Source organism: Heterocephalus glaber, unplaced genomic scaffold (assembly GCF_053883595.1).
Source record: "Heterocephalus glaber isolate CG9 unplaced genomic scaffold, H.glaber_assembly_v1.0 deba00001594, whole genome shotgun sequence".
NCBI lineage: Eukaryota > Metazoa > Chordata > Mammalia > Rodentia > Bathyergidae > Heterocephalus > Heterocephalus glaber.
In genome coordinates, this window is record NW_028258369.1 from 11155416 (window position 1) to 11182291 (window position 26876).

Consider the following 26876-nt stretch of genomic DNA (forward strand, 5'->3'; position numbering starts at 1 on the left):
CTTGTGTACATTTTGTACATGGCCCAAGAGTTCTCAGGAGGCTATGTTTAAAGGAGACAGACTAATTGATCTGGTGGGGGAAATTTCAAGGCAGGACAATGTTCAGATGGTGTCATGGGTACTGCTGGCTGCTTTTAGCCACATTTACATTGAGAATTGGGAGCCAAAAGCAGAATGGAAAGACTTGAAAAAGTTGCAATTTGGCCAGAAAAGGTGCATGTTTAAAGTTGAGAGCAATGAAGGTGTGGTTTCTAAAGAGATGACCACCATTAAAAATAAGTCAAGTACTTTGTACCAAGACCATATATGAAACATGCCTTGTGGACATCTCAGGAATTGGCTGACACCCACCCATCATGTGCTCAAGGGTGTAAATGTTAAACTCCTTTGAAAGGCTTTGTTTTGAGAATGTCTGACAGCCTGCTTGCACAGGGTTGCTTAGGAAGTTGTTTCCCCAGGACTCATCTCATCATGCACAACTCTTCACTGAGGTTGCTGCAGCCATGGTTCAAGTGGGATTGGGTTCTATTCATACTGATTGTAGTACTTGGCATCAACCATGTGATGCTGGTTTTGCAGGAATGCAGAATGCAAGTGTTGGGGGTGATGGAGGCTTCCACTGAGATTTCAAAGGAAGGTCTGAGAGGACAGATATTGTGTGAAGGGTTGAAGTCTCTGCAGGAAACTACTGAGAGGGCAGTGTGTGAAGCTGTGAGAGTGAAGTCAAAGCTGCAGAGGAAGCTCCAAGTTAGAGATGACAGAAATATGGAACAACTGTTGAGGAAAGCTGTAGGTGGTGAGCAGACCCAGTCCAAGAGAGTGACCATGTAAGCCACAATTGGCAAGGTCATAGGGATGGACTGCCTTTGGAACTCACTCTTTATCACTACATACTCAAGATGCCATATAAGGAGCTACAGGAGTTAATGTTTGCTGCTGGACTTTAGTTTTGCTTTGGGGGCTCAAAGCTAAAATTTACCTTGAGTACCAGAGGGGAATTTGGCCTTGGATTTTTGAGTAATGCTAGAACTGTTAAGATTTTGGAAACTCTTGGAGATGTATTAAATGCATTTGTGTGATTAAATGGACATGAACCTTTTGTGAACTAGGGGTAGAATGTTATGGTTTAAATCTAAAATATTCTCCCAAAGTCTCATGTGTTCAGAGGTGGGGCTTTAAGAAGGTGATTGGAATCACAGAGGCTGTAATTGCATCAGTAGATTAATCCACTGATGGATTAATAATTTTATGGCCTTATTGAGAGGTAATGGAAACTTAGGAAGTGGCCTAGTCGAAAGGAGTGAGTTATGGAGGTATAGCCTTGGGGACTATATCTGGTCCTGAGCCCCTTTCTCTTTGGCTTCTTTCCCTTTCTCTGTTTCCAGATGCCACAAGATGAATAGCTTTGCTCCTTATGTCCTTCTGCCATGATGTCTACCTCATTCCAGGACCAAAGCAATGGAGCCAGCTGGTTATGGACTAAAACTTCTGAAACTATGAGCCAAAATAAACTTTTCCTCCTTTTAAACTATTTTTCTCAGGTATTTCGTCACAGTGACAGAAAACTAACACACTGACCATGTCCTTTGCTGACCATATTGCCCCCTTTTCTGAGAGAAAAAGGCTCTTCAATCTTTTCCCCACCCAGAGTGCCACTGAGCCAAATGGAGACTATTGCTAACATTTGGTCTGCTCATAAGGAAGACATTATTTTCCTTAGATTTTTGTGATGTGTGTGGTTTGGATCTGGTAAAAGGGTAGATTCCCCAAAGTCCCATTCATGCATGTGAGCCTGCCCCACCAAATCTTGGGAAAGTAAAGTACTATCTGAGTGATTCCTTTGATTTCTGTCATGTGAACCTTCTCTCCAGCTAGAAGCAGAAGGATCCTCACTGCCAGGGAGGGCTCCATGCTGGCTACGAATGTGAGACATCAAGGAGTTTAAGCAGCTCCAGAATGAATTTACGATTAGTTAATTTTCAAAAATTGCCATTAGTGTAGCTCTTTTTTTCTGGCACTGAATGAGGCACTGTGCATGACTTTGGCAAGCTTACCTAAGTTACACATCCATGGGGAGAATGGAGAACACCAGTGTCATTTGGGAGAAGCTCACTTTTTGCAGGAGATGAGAGCATCACCAGCCAGGGCATTTGGCAGTAGAGTCACACCCTCCTGGGCACAATCAGCTCATCTTTTAGTCATTCATAGTATGGAAAGTTTGGCTGCCTATTGAAAAGGATGGAATGAGTGATTTTCTTGTGCTCTGTTGAACTGGGATAGGTTTCTTACATTTCTGTTACACCACAGAGTAGAAACCTTCCTTTAATAAACCACAGGTTCTGGTGTGTTGGGGACAAGAAGTGGGAATTATATAGGGAGGACTGGCCTTTAGGGTAGGTGGGTAGCCACCTACCTATACCTACAAATATGATAAAGGGGCTAAGAGCTCAGGAGTCAGGAGTCAGGCTGCCTGAGTCAAACACTGGCTCCACCAGTTACTCGCAGCATGACTTCAGGTAAGTAGTTATTAACTCCTCTAAGTTTCTTATCCTCATTTATAATGTGGGCATTATTTTACCTAAGTTACAGAGTTGTAAGGACAAAATGAGAAAATCAGTGTAAAGTGTTTGGCTTATCATACATTTTAATACATGTTATTTAATGTACTAGGAATGACTCCCAGTCCAAAAATTCAAACATTAAAAACAGTTTTGTTATTTAATTCAACTTGAGGCACTCATCTTACCATGGTGGAGGGTGGAGGGAAATTTGAACTCAATTGCTGAGTCTTCTTTAGCCCAGAGTTGTGCAGTTGTTTGCAGTCATAGAGCACTTTCCCACACTGGACCATGTGTATGACCATAAAAGAGCTGCACAGCTCTGAGATGATGGACTCAAGAATTCAGTTCAAGAGCTGGGCATGGTGCTGCATTCCTATATTCCCAGCACTCTGGGAGGCTGAGGCAGGCAGATTGCAAGGTTGAGTCAGTCTGGGAAATTTAGCAATTTAACAAGACCCTGCCTCAAAATAAAAAAAATGCAAAGAGCTAGCAATGTAGCTCAGTGTGAGGCCCTGGCTTTATTCCCTAGTACTCCAAAACCAAAATGAAACAAAAAGTATAAAGAATCCAGTTCAAGTCCAACACTTTTGGTGCTTCCAAGACACATTTGGGTCATAAGACTGTGGCAAAGTTGGCGTGTACCACATGGCTAAGCCCTCCAAGGTCTTGCCACCTCTCTGAGACATTGACAGAGCAGCAGAGATCACGAAGCTGTAGACTTTTCCTCCCCCTCAAGGCCTCATAATAGAACATTCTGTTGTATTCTATGTAAACTTACAACTGGTCCTAGCAGAGCAAGCCCTCCTATTAAATTCACTAGACCATGGTAACTAAAAACAAGAAGGAATAGTTTGCCAGTGTGGTGATGAAATGAAACAGCTAATAAATCTGTTAGGAATTAGAAATCTGTCATTTTCTTACACATTACTTAAGATAACTATGTTTTTGTGTGATGTACATAACAGACACAACTTAATTTTATCTGAAAATCATATTTTTAACCTTTTTATTTAGAAAAATTCAGTACCTACACAAAAGTTAGAAGAATAATACAACAAATACTTGTATATTATTCACTTGGATTCACATATGGTTAACATTTTGCCAGGTTTGTATTCTCTCTCTCTCTCTCTCTCTCTCTCTCTCTCTCTCTGTCTGTCTCTCTCTCTCTCTCCTCCCTCCCTGTCTTTCTAACTTCTAAATGACCATTTGAAAATAAGTTGCAGAGATGGTGATCTTTCTCTCTGAATGTTTCACTATGCATTTCTTATGAACAAGTATACTTACTCCTGACAGGCCTCCCAAGCCAGACCCTGCCCAAGCAGAGCCGCTACCCACATCCACAGGAGCACAGAGATCACAAGAAGCCAGCAGCCACCCTGCTGCTCTCACCACCGCCCTGTTTACCAGCCAGCCCCAGACCCATCACCCATGGGCTCTAAAATTTTCCACCCTCTTGAGCAGCGCCCCTCCCCTACCTAAAATGCCCTATATCAGCCACAGGCCGCCTCCTCTCAGTGCCAGCGGCCTTCTTGCCCTTGGCCCATCTGCACCCAAATGGCAATAAACTCATCGCTTGTTGCTTAGACTTTGCCTGCCTCAGTGATCTCAATCATGCCTCAGTCTGACATTACAACTCCCTTATGAAACATACAAGTATAGAGGTCAAGAAATTTCACAGTGGTAGATACAGTATTATTCTCTCTGTATAATCTGTATTTAACTTTTATCAAATGTTCAAAAAATGTTCTTTATAGCATTTTTTCCTTCCAGGATCCAGTTCAGGATCACTTACTGCATTTTTTTTGTATTGAAATCAGTGTGTATGAACACAAGAACAGCACTTGGTTAGAAGTCAGAGGAATTTAGTTTAAATGACATTTGAACCTCTCAGAGCTCCAGAACCATCATCTTGGTAATGAAGATAAATGCACACACTTAGCCATCTCCCATGGCTCAAATAAGGCATACTTTTCTTTGGGAATAGCAGAGCACATCCATTTTGGCCTAGTTTTCTAGGGTTCAATTGCATAACATTTCATTCATGAAGGGATGAAAAGGTGCCATCTAATATATATATATATTCAACAGCTAAACCTGATGGAGATCATTGCATAACTAATACCTTCACCAAAGTCACTTCAGAGCTATAGAAGCTTTTGTAGTCCTCAGATGACAATTCTTTGTTTGTTTAATTGAAAAGGTTTATTAAAACTCTAAGAATATGTGATTTTATTCTGTAGTCTTTCTCCCTCAAAAATTGAGGTATAGTTTTCACAAAGTGTACAGATCTTAATGAATATTTCTGTCACCCTAAAAGGCTCCTTCATGCCCCTTCTCCCTAACTCCCACCCTCACCCTAAGGAAAGCTATTTTTTGCATATACTGTCATACACTTTGTTCATCTATTCTTGAATTTCATATATACGGTGTGGTCAAGATATATGGTGAATGTCTAAATTTTAAAAAAATCACAGTAAAAGACACATTGCCATTAATCTTTCTAACAATACTGCTCCTTGCTCCAAAGGCATGTATCCCATCATCTTTGCCACTTTCTGAAGTAGTTCTGGAAGTCCTTTGTGTCATTACAAAGGCTGATCAATATGGTGAATGTTTTGCTGAGTGCCACTCAACAGAAAGGCCGACTGGTAAGTTAATGGTTGTCCTCACCCACCATATTCACTGGATCTGGTACCGTGTAACTTCTGGCTCTTCCTCAAAGTCAAAATGACCATGAAAGGTAAACATTTTGAATTGATTAAGGACATTGAGGCAACCACAACAGTACACTAAGAACACTTATGAAAGGATTGCCAGAACTGCTTCAAAAAGTGGCAAGAATGATGAGATAAATGTGTTTGAATAAAAGGGGAGTATTTTGAAGGAGATTAATAGCAATGTGTCTTTTACCATAATAAATATTTAAAATTTAAATATTCATCATATATTTTGATCGCACGTCATAAATAGAATCATACAGGATATATGTTTTTGCATGACTTCTTTTTCTCAACACTGTTGGTTAGATTCATCCACATTATTATGCATAGGGGTAGTTCAATTATTTTCTTGATTGCTGTGTAGTATTTCATTTTGTGTATGTCATAATATTTATCTATCCCTTTTTTTTCTTTTGGTTTTGGTTTTTGGTGCTGAGAATTGAACCCAGGGCCTTTGCATTGAGATACATCTCCAGCCCTTTTTATTAATTTTTATTTTGAGGCAGAGTCTCACTAAGTCACCCAGGCTGGGCTTGAACTTGTGATCTTCCTGTGTTAGTCTCCCAGACTAGGAATATAGGTGTATGCCACCATGTGGGGATCCCTTTTACTCTTGACAGACACTCATGTTGTTTCTAGTTTTGGGCTATTGTGAATAATAATGTCATTAATACTTTTGTATATGTCTTCTGGTAGCCATAAAAACTCATCATATATATATATATATATATATATATATATATTTCAAGAGTGGCATTGCTCTTTCATGGAATGCACATAAATTCAGCTTTTCCAAAGTGGTTTCATCTATACTTCCACCAGTGGTGTTCAAGCTCTAATTTTCCACATCTTCACCAGTACAGTACTTGGCATGTCAGCCTTCCCTGTATGTTTGTGCCATTCTGGTGGGTGTGTAGTAATGCCTCATTGAGTTCTAGTGGCATTTTGGCATAGATTTGAAGTGCATGGGGAACAAGTCACAGACAGTGTCTCAAGGGCCAGCTGCTTCTGCAAGGAAGTGACTGGAAAAGCACAAAGCAGGCTTCTCAGACGAAGGCTGCAGTGACTCCAAGACAGTCATCATTAGAGGATAACCATTTGTGTATGTATGTGTGGTGGCTGCTTTTCCCATCTATGACCACCTGGTATCTTTTAAATACCCTTCTTATACACAGGGAACTTTTCATGAATGTTAACCTTTTAGAGATTAAGATCATAATTTTTCTTTCTCATAACCTTTGTAGCTACTCAGATGTACCTGGATAAGACTAGGATTTGAGTCAGTAATGCATGGGAGCAGGTGCCAAGGTGTGATAGTTAACTGACTGTGTCAACTTGAGTAAGAAAAACCCAACTAACTTGGATCAGCATAGTTCTGGGTGTGGCTGAGGGGATTTACTGAAGACAGAAGACTCACCCTAGGGTGGCCTGTCACCTGAAAGGAATAAAAAGGAAATGAAGAAGGAAAGCTCACTTCTGTTTCTTCAGAGGAGCTCCAGTCTTCACCTTCACCTTGGATGTTGTCTTCAGCCTTCCATCGCAGAACCTTTGGCATCTTGATAAGGACTCACATGGGCCACTTCAGTGAGCTCCAGGCCTTCGACAGGATCCTTCAGGTCTCCAACACACAGACAGCCCTTTTGCAGTCTTCCATTACTGATCCTGTGGGCAGCCATTGTAAGCCAATCTTGTAAATTCTTGTATATTTGTATATCTTGCTTTAAATCTGTTTCTCTAGTAAGTACTGATTGATACACACAGGGAACCCATTTTCTGTGAGGTTGTGGCAGGAAATGCTCCCTTCTTCAGAGCCAGCAGTGCCTGAGTTATGGGCATCCAGTCCCCATTGCCATCTGTGAGAGCTATGGGGTTCTGTGCTGAGCAGTAGTGGTGCACTTTTGGCTGCAATAGGCCAGTGATAGTTTGGGAAATGTTTGAGCCTGACTCTCTGCCACCCCAACAGGGGAGGAGAGAAAAAGAAAATCTGGGAAATAAGGGCAAATGGGGTAGGTTAATGGGACACAAGATGGAGAAGGTCACAAGTGACCAAGATCACTAACTCTACCATCTTGCCTCTGGCAGTCTGGATAATTCCATTTGCAACCCCAAGAACAGAGGATGATATATGTATATACATATCTTTCATAGGGGAATTTATGCTATGTCTCTTTTCATTCTTGGGATATTGCATAAGTTCACATAATTACAGTTTATCACAGATCAGTCCAGAGAGAGAAGGAGAGAGAACATAAAATGTACACTACTACATATTAGGAGTCAATATTAAAATTAATTTAGATTTTGAGAGTGACATCAGCAAGCTGGTGGAATAGGAGTTTTCTGTCCTTATCTCCTTGCAGAAACATTGACAATCATCAATGGATATATGTACCTTTGTGGGAGATTAGGAGTCAAATGGAAGCTCCCAGCATTCTATTGGAACAACAACAACAAAAATGAGAATAGACACATTGAAAAAGGTAAGAAGAAAAGCTCCATTTTACCTACATCATCCCTTCCCTATAGTGGCACAGCTCAGCAACAAGAAAGACCTACCCACCCCTTGGCTGTGATTTTTCCCATAGAGGACAGTGAGAATCTAACAAGTGCCCAGCTTCCCCAGCCATGGGGGACCCACTTCTTTCTTGCCCCACCCAGATCACTGAAGAAATTAGTACAGTTGAATAATCTGGAGGCATCTAAGGTCAGGGGAAACAGGCAGAGGCTCATAGTAACTGGAGCACAGAATTCAACAAAGGGATACAATATTGTTTCTGTTGACTGCCTCACAAATTTCTCTAAGAGATCCACCCATGAATCTCATAGGAAATACCACCTGGGGACCTCCCCAACTGACTCACATGCACCCCTAGCACTGTGTAGCCCCTCCCCCCAGCAGGCAGCATGCATACGCACTCACAGATGTCCCAAGTCTGCAGATTGTACATGAGCACACACAGACAGAGATGGGCTCTACAGGATTGGGAAAAGGCACTTACACTTGAATACTTCAGGGCAGTGCCTTAGGGGAAATGAACAAGAGGTTCACAGAACCTGTTATAACTGTTATAATTAATGAACTCAATAAAGGTGCAGGATACCAAAACTAGTCATATTTTTATACACTAACTGGAAACTATATGAAAAAGACACTAAGCAAAGAAACTCTATGTATGTTAGTATCACAAAATAAATTACTTAGGAATAAATTTAACCAAGAAAGTGAAAGAACAATATGCTCAAAACCATAAAACAGCAATAAAAAGAATAAGAAAAGACACAAATAAGCAGAAAGATATTTTGTATTCATGGATTGGAAAAATTAATGTTATTAAAGTGTTCATATTACCCAAAGTAATCTACATATTCAGGCAATCCATATGAAAATTTTAGTGGAATTTTCATAGAAATAGAAATATAAAGTCTAAAATTCATAAGGATCCACAAAAAACTCCAAATAACTAAAGCAATCTTGCACAAGAAAAATAAAAGTGGATGCATCACATTTCCTGTTTTCAAAATAGTTCACAAAGCTATGGTAATCAAAACAGTATGGTACTGGCATAAAGACAGACATATAGACAAAAAGAACAGATCAGAGAGCCCAGAAATAAACCCATATGGAGTCAACTAATCTTTGACAAGGGTGCCAAGACTGGGGAAAGGATAATCTCTTCAATAAATGGTCTTTGAAAAACTGAATATCCACATGCTGAAGAATAAAATTAGATTCTTATCTCATATCATATACAAAAATCAACTCAAAATGGATTAAAGACTTAAACACAAGACCTGAAACTGTAAAACTACTAAAATAGAAAATCTTCCTGACATTGGTTTGGGCAATGATTTTTTGGATATGACCTCAAATGTGGGACTGCATCAAACTAAAAACCTTCTGCACAGAAAAAGGATACAATTAATAGAATGAAGAGACAATGACAGAATGGGAGAAAATATTTGCAAACCATATATTTAGTAAGGGGTTACTATCCAAAATATAGAAAGAACTCAACTCAACCCAAAGAACAAAGCAAAAAAAAAAAAACCTGATTAAAAAATGAGGAAAGGACATGAATAGACATTTCTCCATTGAAGTCATGCAAATGGATCTCAGGCATATGAAAAGTTGCTCATCATCACTTGTCACCAGGTAAATGCAAATGCAAACCGCAATGAGGTATCACCTCACACCTGTTAGAATGGCCGTATCCAAAAGACAAAAGATAAGTGTTGGTGAGGATGTAGAGAAAAGGGAACCCCTGTACATTGATAAATTGATTGATACATTGGTAAAGCCATCGGTACAGCCATTCTAGAAAAAAGCACGAAAGTTCCTCAAAAACTAAAAAGTAGAACTACCACATTATCCAGCAATCCCACTTCTGGGTACATCTCTGAAGGAAATGAAACCAGAATCTCAAAGAGATATCTGCTCTCCCCTGTTCATTGTAGCACTATTCACAAAAGCCAAAATACAGAAACAACATGAGTGTCCATCAGTGGATAAATGGATAAAGAAAATGTGAAATAGTCATGCTCACATGCAAACACACACACACAAATATCATTCAGCCTTCACAATGAAGGAAATCTTGTCATTTGCAACAATATGGATGAAATGGAAGGACATTAGATAAGTGAAAACAAGCCAGGCACAGAAATACAAAATACTGCATAATCTCACTAATACGTGGAACCAAAAAAGTCAAATTTATAAATACAAAGCATAGAATGATAGCTACCAGGGACTTGGAGTAGTGAAGGAAATGGGAAAATACCAGTCTAAGAATGCAAAGCTTTAGTTGTGCAGGATGAATACTGGAGATCTAATGTACAACATGGTGACTATAGTTAATATTGTGTTGAATGCTCCCTTAAGAGTGGGGAAGATATTTTAGGACAAGCAAGTCTTCTTCTTATGCTTCAAATTTCTCCTTGTGAAAAACCTTCATCATATTTTGCTTAGACTTTCTATAGTACTTGTCCCCTCACCATTCCCTGTTGGAGGGTGATCAGTCTTCCAACTGCTTAGAAAAGGGGAAGGCGAAGGCTAAAGAGAAAAAAGACAATATAGACTTGGGTAATTTCAAAGGATATGGGGGGCCAGGAGGTCAGTGCCTCAGAGTGGACAAAGACAGTCTCTTCCAGCTGGCCACTATTTATTGGGTATACACAATAATTGGAGGGAGCATCAGGTGGCTTAGGGGGCAGTGGTAGTCCTGTGTTGATTCAGATCTTAGGCTGATGAAGATCTTGGGTCGCCAGGTTCTTATGTTGAGGAAGGCTGTAAGGAGAGCATTCTTATGATAGTAGGTGGGAGGAGGTAAGTTGATTAGGAATTTGTCCCTCCCCAGTGAAACCTTTCTCTTACTACTCGGTTCTCAAGGAGCCAGGATGTCTTTAGCTGATGTAATCTTGCCCTAGAGTATCACAGCATCATGGGGCCATTGAGGTCTCAGCTGTGATTGGGGGCAAAAATGGAGTTATGTCTTGACATGCCATAGCTGGCCTGTAGGCAGGAGAACTAGGCCTAATCAAAATTTAATTGTGAAATGATTTTGCCCCCAAATTATGTAGAATTGCTTTCGACAATTCCCCACACAGCCAACAGAATGATCTGTTCAAATTAAATTATATTATTCATCTGCTTAAAATCCTCCACTAGATTTTCCTCTCACTTAGAATGAAGCCCTCCTGTGTCTACAAAGACTGGCATGATCTGAACTCTGCCTCTGATCCCATGTTCTGCTCACTCCGGACCAGCCACATTAGCTTCTTGCTGTTTTTTCAGTATATCAAGGTTATTTTCACTCCAAGGCCTTTGGACTTGCAATTCCCTTTGCCAGAAACAGTCTCCAGATACTCTTATGGCTTGTTTTCCAATTCGATTTTAATATTTGCTCAAATATCGCTTCCTCAGAGAGACCTCTTCTGAGTGTACTATTAAGTCAGCTACCCACTCGGCCACTTCCTATCTTTCCCCTTTGCTGTATTTCTCATCATAGCGCTTATACTCCCTGCAGTGATACTGCCTATTTATGCGTTTACTTGTTGTATATCTCTATCCCTGTGATGATTGGGACAGCTCCTGTCAGGGTTATGCTATAGGGCCTGGCTCTATTAGGAGCTCAATTAATATTTGTTGAAATAATAAATCACTGATTCTACCTACAAGTAAAACTGGTCTTACACATAGATGGTTTTGGTTCCTCAAGTACACCCCGCCACAAATTAGAAACTCAGCAAATTCTGAAAAGCATGTGGATTAGCAGATTTTGTGTCGATGTCAGGGGCAGTAACAAATTTGTCTTTTCTTGAAATAATTTCAGAGCATGATTTTATTTTTTTCCAACAGAAACAAAAGCTACATCATTATATATGTGTCTGTGTGTACCAAACATACACATATATGTAAAGGTAATACTTTTCACTAAGGATAGAAACAATTATAATATGCAGGGATTATCTCTGTTCTTGCTTCATTTTTTTTTTTTTTATTGATCAAACTTAGGACTTTGTGCTTGCAAGGCAGGCGTGGTGCCACTGAGATAAATCCTTGGCCCTCTTGCTTCAATTTTAAAAGCTAATTGTTAATTTGAAATTATTTAAAATTAAAGTAATTGAAGTTGGTTAAACTTGGCTTCTTGCTTTATATATAATAGTTATGAAATTCAAATATGCTTACTCAATAAATACTTATTAAAAGACATTAATGACTTATTTAGACATAACCATCACAAACTACCTTTGTGAATTTAAATGTAAACTGCAGAGTAATTCATATAATCCTCTAAATCTTTATTGTGTTTTGATGATACCAATATTAGTTTCCCATATCCATTTTCTTTGTGAGCTTTACTTATTTTGCTATTTAACAAGGTTGTGAGTTTGCTATATTCAAATCAGCTTATAAATCATACTCTATAAAGGGGGAGGGCATTTAGATCAGTGGTGCCACGCCTGCCTGGCAAGCACAAGGTCCTGAGTTTGATCCCTGGCACTGGGGAGGGTGGGAGGGAGGGGGAGGGGGAGAGGGAGAGAGAGAGGGGGAGAGAGAGAGAGAGAGAAAGAAAGAGGGAGAGAGAGAAGAGTTAAGGGTGTGTAAAAAAATGGAATTCCTCTGTTCTCCAGGGTTTCCTATTTTTATAGACCTACTAATTTGAGATAATATCTCTTCTAGAAGGCAGTGCAACTTTGTGTGCTTGTCAGAAAAAAAGTAAAAGAAAGAATCCCCCCCAACCAAAGACCAACCAATAAAAATCCCAGAAGCCTACACCCAGTTTGTCCAGGTTCTAATGATGCCCACACTTTTCTAAGAAGCAGGATAGAGCAGTGAATGTGGTTCATTTTTGCTTTGACTTCTACTCAATCTGAGTGTCACTCAGCCCACTTGTATTCCAAAAGGCTTACTTCTCAAAGCTTCTCTTGGAAGTATCTGGGAATATTCATGACCTCCTCTGTGAAGTGAAATATTTATTATATGTGAATAAGATCTCAATAAAACTGGAAAAAGTGCTTTATACAAAGTTATTACATGGAGTTGAAGTGACTGCAAACACCAAAGTTAGGAGAAAACAGATGGGCAAGTGATTTTCCTGTGGACTTGTGCACAAACCAAAATGTCATGTTAGTAGAAAAGTTCCAGATTGGAATAGTGACTGTAGATGACGGGTCTATTTCTGGGTGGTTCAGTGATGGAATCTGTGGCGGATTAACTAATGGTCAACTTGGAATGCTCAGCTGAACTGAATCAGCGTGGTCTGGGTGTGGAAGATCCACCTGAGGATTGTTGCCAATAGCCATAAAAAAAGAACTGGAGGGGAAGATTGAGGGCTGCTGATTTTCTAGGAGAAGCTTGCTGTGGATGGTTTTCCTGATGCAAACTAGGCTGTTCTCATTGGAGAAGGATCTTGGGGCCTCACTGTCACTGGGAATGGCTGCTGTTCTCGTCAGGGGAGCTCTGATCTTCACCGTGAGCATCACTTTCTGGCTCCAATGTAGATCCCTCAGCCTGGTGGCACAAATCCTTTATCCCACTGGCATAGATTTTCTGGCTTCCACCACTGGCCTTTGTACCTTCCAGGTGCAGATCCTCAATGCGGACTTGCATGAGACATTGCCGTGGGCTCTAGGCCACTGGCTGGACTCGTGGAGGACATTGCCTTGGACTCTAGGCCTTCAGCTGGACTTGTGTGGGACACTGCTGTGGAATGCTGGCCCTCAGCTGGATTCTTTAGGCCTCTGGTGTGTAGCTAATCTCTTTTTTTGTTGTTTTTTTTTTGTACTGGGGATCGAACTCGGGTCCTTGCGCTTGTGCAGCAGGCAGTGAAACCACTGAGCTAAATCCCTGGCCCCCTGTAGCTAATCTCTTGCACGCCTCTGTATTTGACTTTGGGTAAATATAAAATCCTATAAATTATATGTCCTGTATTAAATATATTCACTTGCCAAAACCCTAACTACTACAACAGAACCATTTGAAGGGTACACCATGCTTTTTTTTTTTTACAGTATTTTATTAATTTTTATTTAGGAAGTAGAACTTTTACTTTATTCCAACATTTTCTTCAGAGGTAGACTTTGTTTTTATTTCAATGAGTTCTATTCAAGCTAGAATACTTTCAATCAAATCAAATGTGAAAAGAGCTGAATGTAGGACCTAAGCTGCATTTCAGGAGGCATATTGGGGATCTCTTCTCTACCTACTGTTACAGAACAAAGGTCCTTAGACTTTTGAACTACTTGGTTATTTTCTTGGCTATTTTTAATTTCTGCTTCATAGTGTGATTTTGACATATTAAGTCCTGTATGAAGAGGCTTTAAGAAATTATTCTCAATCTTTCCAAGTTCTGTCCAGAATCCAGTTTGTCACTTTCATTATCTTTGATAACCAAATACCTCAATAAATTTAATGCAGTCATAATCCTATCTGAGTTTTGTAGTAAATCTGTTTCAACACCCTCTGGGAGAAACAGTACCAAATCTAAAAGAGAAATCACCTGTGGTCCTGTGAACCATGTTAGGTGTTTTCTTAAATGACATAGCAATTTGATTTTTGATATTTTGAATAATAAAGGCCTCCACACCTGAGTGATTACTTGTATTCAACAAGCACCTAAATAATGTATATTTGCCTTGTGAATCCAACTTGTTAATATACAACTGAAGCATGGCTAAATCTTTTTTTCTCAATGTCTCAATGGGGCAAAGTGTCATTTCTTTGACCAAGCTCTGAGGTACAGTAAGGAAACTCTTGATTTCTAAAGTACTGGTAAAGTAGACTGTTATCTTCTATTCTCAATAAACCATTCTTCAGTAGTTCCAATCCTTTGGACAAAACAGACTCTTCTGTTCTTTGCAAAAAGACTTCAGTATGCCCCATATTAAACTGCAAAATGCATGAAGGGCTTAAAACCACTGGCAGCTGATCAATTTTGATGCCCTGAACAAATACTAGATATGCCAGAGGGGCCATAGAGTCTGCTAATTGTTTGTCTTCTTCTTCCTCAAATTCAAGGTAATTCCATATCCTGTTTTTCCTTCCATGATTAAAAATAATTTTTGGAAAAGGGTATCCAATTGCTGATAAAAAAAAACCTATTATTTCAGATGCAAAACACCTTAAGGGGTCATTTCTTGCTTCTTCAGATTGTTCAGGGAATTGTGCTGTTACCAAAGGGTATTTCAAGCTTTAAAAACAAAATTTCAGTAATTCATCCTTTAACTTTTTGTTTTCATTTTCCTTGTTTTCTTTATTTAATCAATGACTTCTTCCACAAAAGGTTTACGGAACTCTGTTAAGGCCTTGCAACACTGACAAAGGCCATAGTCATCTGCTTGTATTTGTTCTTTTGAGTAAGGAACAGGAAGAAGAGACAGTTGACTCCAAAGGGTAGATAATGCTAATCCAACTGAATATGCCTTGTTGTTAGGAAGTTTCTGAATCACTGTTTGTGATGGCTGAAGTAAAAGAAGAATAATTTGGGATATCTGTTTTCCAGAGGGCTCTTCAATCAGTTTGAGCAAACCCAACAATAATTCCTTTGGATTACATAACTTTACCAGTAAATCAAGAACTAGAAAATATTTTTTTCTTTTATCATTTTCTTTATCATTCCTTAAAAGGGACTGAACAACAGGACCAACAAGGTTCCGGCCCATGGTTTTGATGATGACCTTATTTTCACTTTGAATAATTTCTAATTGGTCTATGTGCCCTTCTATGCATTTTTGGCCTGCTAACTGAAAAAGGCAAAAATCATCTTCTTTAAAGACATGCCCTTCTAAGATTTGACATTTCTTTATTATGGACTGGAGTTCTTCCACAGCCATTCCTAATTAGTTTTCCAAGTTTTGATTCCTAAATACCTAGCGCGCTGGAGAACTGCATCCAGGGGAAGCCTTTTCTCTCGATTCCTGCTCCTAGCCTTTTCTCCCGATTCCTGCTCCTAGGTGATCAGGCCGTTTCCCTGCAGGAGGCCTAGCGGACCCTCAGCGCTGCTCTCTCTAGGGCTCACCACCAACTGCCAGCGGAGATGCCTGGGACTTCTCAGTGTCTACTTACCAGCCAGACCTCGCAGCCCACTTTGTACACCGTGCTTTAAGGCAGCTGGTCTCTAACCTCAACGGACACAGGGGAATTAGCAGGGGAGAATTTTCTTTTCATTTCTTTCTTTTTTATTAGTATAAGTTCATGATATATAATAAATACATTCATTGTGGGGAATTTGTATATGTATATACAAATTGTATCTTAATTCTTTTTACTCCTCCTTCCCCTTTCCTCCTTCTAGCTTCCAATGACACTCTTCCTTACTCTGAGGACTTCAGTTCTCTGGGATTGCGCTGTGTACTGAACACCTTCCATTTGATTTCCAGATCTATTCTTTGTCCTGCTCTACTCTATTCTATGCCCAGAGCAGCTTTCCTGTATTGATCACATCACTAGGATGCCTTGCCCTCCCTCTTCTGGTTGGGTTTGGCCAATATGAGGAAGTAGCAGTAATCTGGAGGGCAGAGGAGAGTGAAGTGGGGATATTTATTCTCTAAGTCCCTCTTTGCTAGGTCAACATAGCTTGCTGTTTTTTGTGGTGCAAGGAACAGCTCACATAAGATGGCTGACTCCATGGCTACCCTTCTGAGTTCTGGGAATCACTCCTCTCTTTGCCCTTCTAGGCTTAGGGCTGATACTGGTGCCTGTTGTTACTTATTCTCCTTTGAGATTTCCTTAAACTCATTAATGAACCCTGAGTGTGCCATCTGTGTCCAGCCAAGTCCCTGTTGGTGGGTATTGGGTAGGGAGTGGGTAGGATGGCTGGCTGGTCTGTGAGGGTGCAAAGCTCTCCAGGTCCCATTTGGTCTCCTCCCTGACTTAGGCCCTTCTTCCTAGGTCCCTCTTCAGAATAACAAGAAAGACTAAGTTGGGAAAGAGCAAGAGGAGGAGGAAAGATAAGAATGGGGAATACAAGCAGTTATTAATTAAAGCAGAGAACTCTTGGGACACCACCATTTTCCTTTTTCCTTCAGGGTCTGTGAAAATCCTGATTAGCCCAGAAGCAAATAAATACTAGATAGCAACAACTAAACTTGCCAATTTGTAAAACCAACTTGGATTTGGTCACTCAATAGACTGCTCGTGTTATCCTTTATAAGAGAAAACAGTACACAGGAAACATTACACTTCTTTTCCCTTCTCTGACTATTTCAACTAATAGGTCTGTGGATTAGTCACTTTGCTAATGAGTAGTTTTACCCTGGCCCTCAGTGAACTAGGCCAAAGAGGGGCCTTGTAAACTCTCGGAAAATCTCATGAAAAGTCCTGTTCTTTTCGACCCGTTAGCAGAGAAGCGAGACTGCCAGGGACCAATGTTTATATATCTTTAAATATATTTGGAAATTGAATTATTTTTCTAAAAATTTCAAGTGAGAAAAATAAAACATTTTATAATAGAATCAAAATAATACATTCCAGGACCTGGTGTGTTACTATTATTTCACTGAGCTCTAAGATTTTTATAGTCCAGAAAAGCAAGCAAAGGAAAGATACCAGTGCATCTCAACCGGGGGTAGTTGTGTCCCCCTTGGGATGTTTGGCAACGTCTGGAGACATGTTTGGCTGCCAGACCTGGAAGGAGAACTCTACTGGCATCTAGTGGGTCGGGACCAGGGATGCTGCTAAACATCCCACAACACAAAGAACAACCTCCACCCCATCTCCAACAAAGAATGATCTGGCCCAAATGCCAATAGTGTTGGGAAACTCTTCTCTGTATGAAATTACAGCTCAATTAGTGAGGAAATTGGTGTTAAATAATGTTCCTAACTTTGTAAATTTAAAAACCACACTCCAATTAAATGAGGTACCTCTAGTTTACACATAGCACATAAATCACTCACTAAATATTATTGCCTTAGAGTTTGAGGCATTTTGAAAATGGCAAGTTTATTGTAGTGTGTAATCAATGTTTTTCAAAATAGAAACCAAGCTAGTTGGTCAGATGGAATAAAGTAGTTTTGGAGTATGTGGCATCTTTTAAAAAAATTTCGTCTTCAATCAAAAGCATTTTTCATTGGAGATTGCATGGTTCTATCTAAAGAGATGCCCACCCCAAAAGGAAGTGGTCTTAGGTTCAGACTCTTAGGTAAGGCTCAAGGTAGGAGTAGTGTAGTTAGCACCTTAACCATTAGCAAATGCAAAGAACAAAATCTAGTGCTACTTGGAAGGATTATACCAGACACAAAGGTATGAAACGTCCTCTCTCCTTTCTGCCCAAAATAGTTCTGGCTTGAACATGAGGTCTTCAAGGTGTCTTTGAGCAAGGAGGAAAAAAATCTGTTCTGGGAATTGACTACTGTAATCACCCCACCCCCCGCTACACCCCAACTATTGAGATTTGCTGGTGAAAGAAGAGGCCAAGAGATTGTTTTACTTACCATTTTTGTTGTTAAGGAACAGGGCATGCTTGTAAAATTCCCTTTTGTTAAGCCTTACTCTGTGCTTGAGAAGTAGGTTCAGGAGGAATCAAAGAACTATTAAAGACTCTAAAAACTTTTTATAGCAAAGAAAAATCAGCCTGGTATTAAAATTAATGAAGATGCTGGAAAAGAATACATGAAATATCTGGAAGGATAGAGATACAGAAACTATTTTAAGGTCATCTTCCAAGAAGACGGTAACAAACGAATGTGGCCAGGTAGAGGGAAATACAATATCAACTTTTCCAAATTAATTCCCAAGGGAAAAACTGATCATATGCAAAATTGCAGCTTCAAACACTATTCTTCCGAATCTATTAGAAGAATCTGCTCAAGGGCCTCACCAATTCAGGAACTGGAAAGAGCATTTGAGAATTAGATGAAGTTTCTGCTCCTTTCTAAAGGAATGTTCCTAGAAGCAGAAGTTGGTCTGCTCAGACCGACAAATGAAGAGCTCAGGTAGGCCTGACCTGAAGGAATTTAACCAGGTTGTCCAAGTCATGGATAAACAGTGGACAAAATTTGCTGCCAAAGTTGTGCAATTGGCTTTTAGGGGCCGTCCAAGTCCAGCCCTTTGCCAGGTGAGGGTTTTGAGAAGTGTTGGCTATCACCGCTGACCCCCACTATCTGGCTTGCCAGAAATAGATTCTCTCATTGACACTAAGAGTATTCTCATTCCCAAGCCATCAAGGTCTCATAAGAATAGGTGGATGACTTGGGGTCAGTATACTCCAGCAATGCTAGTAACAACACTGAACAATTCAGAACAAGGAATGCTAACAGTCTTTGTTGTGGAATCTACTTTTTGAGGCTAAACTGATTAATGGTTTCTTTTAATCAGTAAAATGTTAGCAAAAATTTGGGATTAAGATAGCAGAAAGTATTAAAACAGTATTTGAAAGAGAGTAAATCAAGAAAAAAAAAGAATTTAATATAGTAGAAATAAGGATTAGCAAGAAAGTAAAGATGGTCATGGCCCAAAGGGAATAAAGCTAATGACAATAATACCTAACATTTATTTACCTCTTCCCATACACCAGAGGTGGCTATTGAATCTTCCTCACAGTTATAAGTAGATACAATTACCTCCATTTTGCTAATGAGGATCTGAAATACAAAGCCTTTAAATAACATGCCCAGGTTCTCACAGCCACAAAGCAGCAGAGCTGGGATTTGAATCCATGTCTGCCTGTCTCTAAAGTGCAGGCTATTAAACACTGTATTCTACTGGCATAAACTTTCTGGCTCTGAGGTGGAGTAGGATGTCCCAGGGGAATAGCTGGAGTTTCATCACTTGAGCTTTTAGACTGAGCAAAATATTAGTATGTGTGTCATAGGAAGTAGTCTCTAATGGCTCAGGGGTGTGTTAAAATCAGATCTGGAACTTCCATTTCTGGATGTTAAAGACATTTAATGAACAGCATTAGCCATTTCATGCAGCCGTTACAGTTTTGACAGTTTCCTCACACATGCTTTCTCATCTGAGCCTCACTGAAAGCTTGTGAGGTGGGCAGGCAGGCTGTGTGTTGCCATACTCCCTCTCAAAAATATGACAGGCAGTCCCATCAGAAATAAAGCACCACTGAGTTATTTATCATCAAAAATATGTGGGAGGAGGAAGAAATGTGATTCCAAAAATGTTGCTTATTTCAATCCTGAGCAGTTCATAGGAGTTTATAATTTATTTCCATAACAGTGTGATTGCTTCCTTTTCAACAAGGCTTTGACTCACTCAGAGGAATGTATTCCATTACATGTCTGCTGGCTTCAGGCTTTATGTAGAGCCAGTTGGTTGCCACAACGACTGGGACTAACAAAATACAAACCGTGAACTCTTTTAATACTGGTGACTTGCTTGTAATAGCCCGCCTCAGAACTCGGGAAGCTGATGGTGTTTCTGAGGTAGTATGTATTTCTACCTTCATTCATTTAGGGAGTTCCTCCTAGTTTGAAAATAATCTGAAGACATCTGCTTTGGGTTCAAGGGAAACTTGGACATAATGCCTTTTGACTCTGTGGCTAAAGAGTGTTTGAAAAGCAGTGTCTTCAGCCATGTTACTCTGTTCTTTTGTTATTTTAGTTTCTTTTTTATTAGTGTATGTTTGTGATACAAAGCAACTACATTCATCCTGGGGAACTGGTGCATATATGTGTTACATCTTAATCATTTTTACTTCCCCTTCCTCTCCCCACCATCTCCCTCCCCTATTCTTAAAAAAACTTGTATTTCTCATACCAAATAAATTCTAGGTCGAGCTTAGGCAAATGAAAGGATAATATACCTAATTTTACTAATGGCTGCATATAGGCTAATCCCTTCAGCATTTGCTACTTAAGTATCCAACTCTTATCAGGAGATGTTCATTCACAATACCAAAGGGAAATAGGATAATATGTTTAAATTTTGAAAAGCAAAATAATTTCTAAGATATTATAAAGCATCACTGAGTATGATTAAATGGAAAGTTGGAAGAAAGAAAAGTAGGAAGGTTTAATTTGAAATATTCTCCCAAATTGTGGTGGACTTGGTTTTCCTTGTCAGTATCCATTCCCAAATCTGATACCAACCTCTCTTTGGGTAACCACCTTCTCCTCTATCCCCAATCATGCAATTCAACTGCAATTGATCCCACCCTAGTTCCCAGGATGGCATATAAAAGCCTTTCCAATCACACTACTGTACCCCAATGGATATGGGTGTTGGTTTAAGGAGGGCCACATGACCAAAGCCAGGCCAATCTGAACCAGTAAGACAATTTCATGAATTTTGTTGGAGCTCTTGAGATGGAGAAATATTCTGCTGAGGTTGATTAACAGTTGTGTGAAAGAACCTAGAGCCACTGCCAGCCATCTTGCTATTATGAAGTGATAAGCTGCCTGAGAATTGAGATTACTTAGAGGGAAGACAGAAAAACGATGGAAAGAACAAGACCAATTTCTTTCTTTTATTTTTTGGTACCGGGGATTGAACTTGGAACCTTGTGCTTGCGAGGCAGGTGGTGGAACCACTGAGCTAAATCCCCAGCCCAATAAGACCAATTCTAACCAATTTCTTTTTGAGCCCCTAGATCCAGCCTTGCCTGAAGTCTGTCTATGAACTTTTCAATTATTTGACCCAATACATTTCTTTTCAATCCTTAACTTTAGTTTAACTGGATTTATTTGCAACCAAAATAGTTCTGATGAATATAGAAAATATATCTATATTTTTAAAATACGTTCAATAATTAAATCAATTTGAAAAGCAAAAGAGATCTTCAGGGATCCTGTTTCAGTGAGTAGATAATTATAGCATCTAATAAGTCTATTCATTCCCATGTAATCAAGGCCTTGAGAGAAGTATATTTATTTAAATATTTTAGAGATCTATCCTTACAATCTTATTTATGATTTTAATTTGTGCTCCTGAGAAACAGTTGCTCATAAAGGATAAATTTTGACCCCCATGTTAATGATAGCACATCAGGGGATTTTATTGTAGAAAGCTTACTCAGCCTGACAAATAACTGGATATGCTGATGTCTTGGACAATTTTAAAGTTCCAAGTTATGATTACATTTATATTTTGTTCCATAAGTCATTGCATAGATTTAAAAAAAAATAATAAAATATTTGGAGGCTCAGACAAAAAAGACCTTTAATAGCACTATAATTATTAGCTTGTTCTTCTTTAAACATTTCCAGGAACTTTATAGATTTTCCCATTTTTTACCATCCTAGGAGGTTAATATATTTACTTTAATAGATTCTCTGAAGTATTAATAAAACGCTAAATGTTACCTTACAAGAGGGATTTACCCTAGGCCTATTCAATTGGAATTGTTTTGGAGTGGGATCCTGGGCATCAGTGTTTTTAAAAGCTCCCCAGGTGATTTTAATGTCCAAACAGGGCTGAGAACAACTGCACTATGGGAAATATTGACTAGAATCTATGATTTGATTGAGTCAATAATCATTTGATAAATAATCCGGAAAATACTCTTAATCTTTCAAAATGGAATCATATATATATATATATATATATAGTAATATATGTATATTGCAGCAGGTCAGATGTTCTTAGATATACTGGAGGTACCTTCTGCCCAGCCTTTCAAAGCTTCTTTTCAAAGTAATGTGTAAGAGGATAGCTATTGCCATATGTTAGAATGTCATTCTTCCTTTCAAGGAGAATTATCTCCACTACTCCCATTGACTATTATTATCTATTGAAGACTTCACATAGTTCTACAACTGCTTCTTGGTTAATTTTCCCCAATTAAAGTGCTTAACTTATTGCTTTTCCATCTCTAGCTAGTGTTTGAACTTAGAGGAAGACTTAATGATTTTTGTCTTAGATGATAGTGCCTTTTTCTCAGTTCTAAACACTACATGAAACCTAAAAAGATCCAAAGAAACTTTTAATGAGAGAAGGAATAATATCTTGAGATAAAAATGGTGGGATGAAGCCAATCACAGAATTTCTTTCCTTTAATACAATGAGTAGGGGATTTAAAAATAGCAAAATATTACCAATTCCAACCAGAGAAGAAAAGAAGTATGACCTTGTGCTGAAAAATTAAAAAAAAAAAGAAAAGAAAAACATGGTAATCAGAGGGAGAAATAGATAATAGATAATTTGGATTCTTCTTCTAGCTCAGTGGTGTGCTGGAGCTAGTTCACAATGGTTTTCAAGAACCAGTAGTCCAATTGCCAGGTATCTTTCAGGCCAATTGATAAACACAGCAATTATTAAATATTAGCTTACATAAACTTATAATGAAATAAACTATACTTAAAGGTAGCGAATCCTCAAAAATCATCACTAATGTTTTACTTGATTTTAATATTACCCATTAATATTAATAACTCTTGAGGCTATTGAGATCTACTATAACATATGAAGGAAATACTATATAATGGTGAGGTACACTATATAATTGCGCAGGTTCCAATTCCACATTTAGTGACAAACGTCACATTGGCAGCTTAAAATTGGTTATGTTGGGGGGCCAGGGATTTAGTTCAGTGGTGCTGGTGCCTGCCTCGCAAGCTCAAGGTCCCGAGTTTGATCCCTGGTACCAAAAAAAAAAAAATGGCTATGTCGGGAGTATTTATTGGCATATCTTATATACTAGGGTTTTTTATTTTTAATTTTTTTAATTTTTAATTTTTATTTTTCTAGTACCAGGGATTGAACTCAGGACCTTGTGCCTGCAAGGCAGGCGTGGCACCACTGAGCTAAATCCCCAGCCCCTTAGGGCTTTTAAAAAAAAATTTTGAGAGCCAATTGTTAAACATTTACCACTACATCAGTGCTCACCCCTCACTCTTCACCCCCTCCTCCACCTATGGTCACATGACGTCATATTGGGAAAGAAAACAGTGTCTCATACTGGGAAAGAAAATCAAAGTCTCAACATTAACTCTCAATTTAGAGAGAAGTGAATTAATGAGGAAAATAAGCAACCCCAGGAAACACCAAGGAAAAGCCCCATTATTTCATCAGAGAAAAACTAAATCCTGAGTACACTATTTATTATGGATTAATATAAAATTGGAAACATAAATTACAAGCCTAAAAATGAAACAGTATAGGAATCGGCATTTTCCCTAAGTATGAGATCTGAACTCCTAGTGCAGGACATGGAAGGAATTTTGTAAAGAGTCCACGTCCCTAACAAAGCAGACACCCAACTTCAGTTGAACTCTCTACTTCTACCCCTATGATCTTATCATGACGGTATAGAAAAGTTTGTAGAACCTTATTTAGACTCAAGCTCAAGCTCTAAGAAAAGGATAAATAAATTTTAGGTAGAAGAGGATCCAGAATTCATCTATAGCATGTCAAAAATAACAAAAGGTCTTATATTCCTGTTTATCACTGTGTCAAAATGCTGAGAAAAACAACTTAGAGGAGAAAAGGTTTATTTTGGCTCATGGTTTCAGCCCATGGCTCCATCGCTTTTAGGTTTGTCCTGAGACAGAAACATTACAGCACTGGGAGCAAGTGGTGGAAGGGGCTGCTCAGCTTATGGCAACCATCAGAGAGAGAGGGGTAATGAGCCCAAGAGGAAGGGGGTAGGCACCAGATACAGTCTCCAAGGTTGTGCCAACACGATCCACTCCCCTCAACTAAGCCCACCTCCTGGTTCCATGACTTCTCAATAAGGCCATCACATTAAGATCTCTCATGATCATGTCATAATCTCATCATCAGTGGATTGCTTCACTGAGCACATTAGAGCCCTCATGACCCAATCACTTCCCCAAAGTCCATGAGCAATGAAGTCTTCAACAAAATGAGCCTTTTGGAGGACATTTTGGATGCTAACCATAACAGGTTCAGACAGCTGCGAACATTGAGATCAAGAAAATAAAAGTCAGACAGAAAACCTAAGATGGAATGCTGAAACAACTCATGTGTCTAAAAAGGGAGATGTCTGAGTTAAGCCAACAAATTGAGGACCAGAATAATACTGTTAGAGGTTGAATAAATTAATTAGAAACAGCAAAAAGCATGAATAACAGATGCAATATCAAATTAATGACAGAAAAGCTTGAGGCTACATAGAGAAAAATGTTAAAATTATAGAATATTAGTAACTAAATAAAATTGGGTTGCATCTCAACTAGGGGATTTAAATTAACATCACACATGAGGGTCAGAGAGACATCAGATGGATGTGAAATCCTGAGAAAGATACAAAAAACATATTGTATTCTGGCTGGGAATATACACCTGGATGTAAAGAACATTCTATTTTTAAAAGCAAAAGGTTGGTATTCTTTTAAAGATGTCAGTGTCATAAGAAACAAACGCTGAGGGAAAAGATTTATATTAAAGGGAACTAAAGAACATGACACATGACAACTTAATGTAATATATAAACCTCTAGAAAATCCTGCATTACAGAGAAAAATGCTATAAAGAACACTATTGGGTCAGTTGACAAAATTGGAATATGCATAATAGATTAAAGTACTGCCAATATTACATTTACTGAGATTGATAACTGTCTTGTGGATCCAAAGGACATTCCTCTACTCTAGGAAGAAGATACAGAACTATTAATTAATTGAATTTCAATCAAGCATCCAGGCAGAAAGAAACAAGACAACCACAACAGAGTAAAACAGGTGGATGTTTTAATTCTTTGTAGCCATATTTAGCCCAGAAGGAAATGGAGCAATATTTTCAGCATTCTTAGCAAAATAAAATGTGGCCTGCACATTTTATATTCAGCCAAATTTTCCTTTGAATACATTAGTTTAAGGGGCTGGGGGTGTGACTAAGTGGTAGGGCATTGCCTAGCATGCACAAGGCCCTGGATTCCATCCCCTGCATCACAAAAAATAAAATAAAACAAGACCTTCATCTATAGAGGGACATCGAATGACAGTAAAATTTCAACTCAGATATGATTCAATAGATGAAACAGAATTGATACTTCAGATTCCAGGTTGTGACAACTTTAAATGTTTGAACAGCAAGGTTGTAGGATACAAGATCAATGTACAAAAGTTAATTTTGTTCCTATACACTTGTAACTAACAACCCAAAATGAGATTAAAAAAAATTCCATTTATAATAGCATAAAAACAATAACATACTTAGGAGAAATAAATTCAAGAAAAGGAGTATAAAATATATACTCTGAAAACTACCAAATATTATTGAAATAAATTAAAGCAGCCCTCTCTTAGTTGCTTGCCTATCACTGAAACATGATACCAGACACTCTCAATTTAAAGGAGGAAAGGTTTACTTTGGTTCACAGTTTTAGTCCATGGTTGGCTGGCTCCAAGGCAGAAACAAGATCGCAGAGAGGCCTGGCAGAGAAAAAGGTACTCAACCCCTGGCAGCAAGGAAGTAGAGAGAAAGGAGGAGCTGGGGAGAGAGATGTACCCTTCCAGGTCATGCCCAAGAAACCTACCTCTTCTGATGAGACCTGATCTCCTAACAGCACATACAGCTCTGAACTCATTGGTTGATTATATATTATTCCCATAATCCAATCACCTTCCAAAACTTGTACACATGAGCCTTTTAGGGGAGATTCTAGATCTAAACCATAACAAGCCTTAAATAAATGGAAAGATGTTCCATGTTCATGGGCCATAGAATTAATATTGTTAAGATGGTAATAATTCACAAAGTGATCTATAGATTCAGTGTAATCCCTTTCAAAATCCCAGCTAGCTTCTTTGTAGAAATAGATGAGCTGACCCTAAAACTCACTTGGAAATTCAAGGGACCCATAATAGCCAAAACAATCTAGAAAAAGAAAAACAAAATTGGAGCCTCCAACTTCCCAATTTCAAAACTTACCTCAAAATTATAGCAATCAAGACAGTATGATATTGATATAAGAACAGACATATAGAGCAATGGAATAAAGCTGAGAGTCCAGAAACAAATCACATGTACGGTTAATTGACTTTTGACAAGGGTAATGTGGTGGATTAACTAATGGTCAGCTTGGAATGCCCAGCTGAAATGAATCAGCCTGGTTTGGGTGTGGAAGACCCACCTGAGGATTGTTGCCAACGCCATAAAAAGAGAACTGGAGAAGATTGTGTAGGCTGTTGAGTTTTCTAGGAGAAGCTTACTGTGGATGGTTTTCTGATGCGA

General features: G+C 38.9%; 1 long non-coding RNA gene and 1 pseudogene across 6 annotated transcripts in view; one reads left to right on the forward strand and one right to left on the reverse strand.

Annotated features, from left to right (window-relative positions):
• Positions 1-26876, forward strand: part of LOC101716130 (uncharacterized) — a 72080-nt gene that overhangs the window by 13432 nt on the left and 31772 nt on the right. For 2 of the 6 annotated variants that reach the window (XR_015444107.1, XR_015444105.1), the window contains exons 2-4: positions 6773-6961; positions 7645-7764; positions 13371-13531. This is a non-coding gene — a long non-coding RNA (uncharacterized LOC101716130). Of the gene's footprint in view, positions 1-6528; positions 6962-7644; positions 7765-13370; positions 13532-15739; positions 26868-26876 lie in introns of those variants that run through there. The other 4 variants (XR_002389683.2, XR_002389684.2, XR_015444106.1 and 1 more) reach the window with 3 other exon arrangements.
• Positions 13796-15619, reverse strand: LOC147823262 (glomulin pseudogene; annotated as a pseudogene).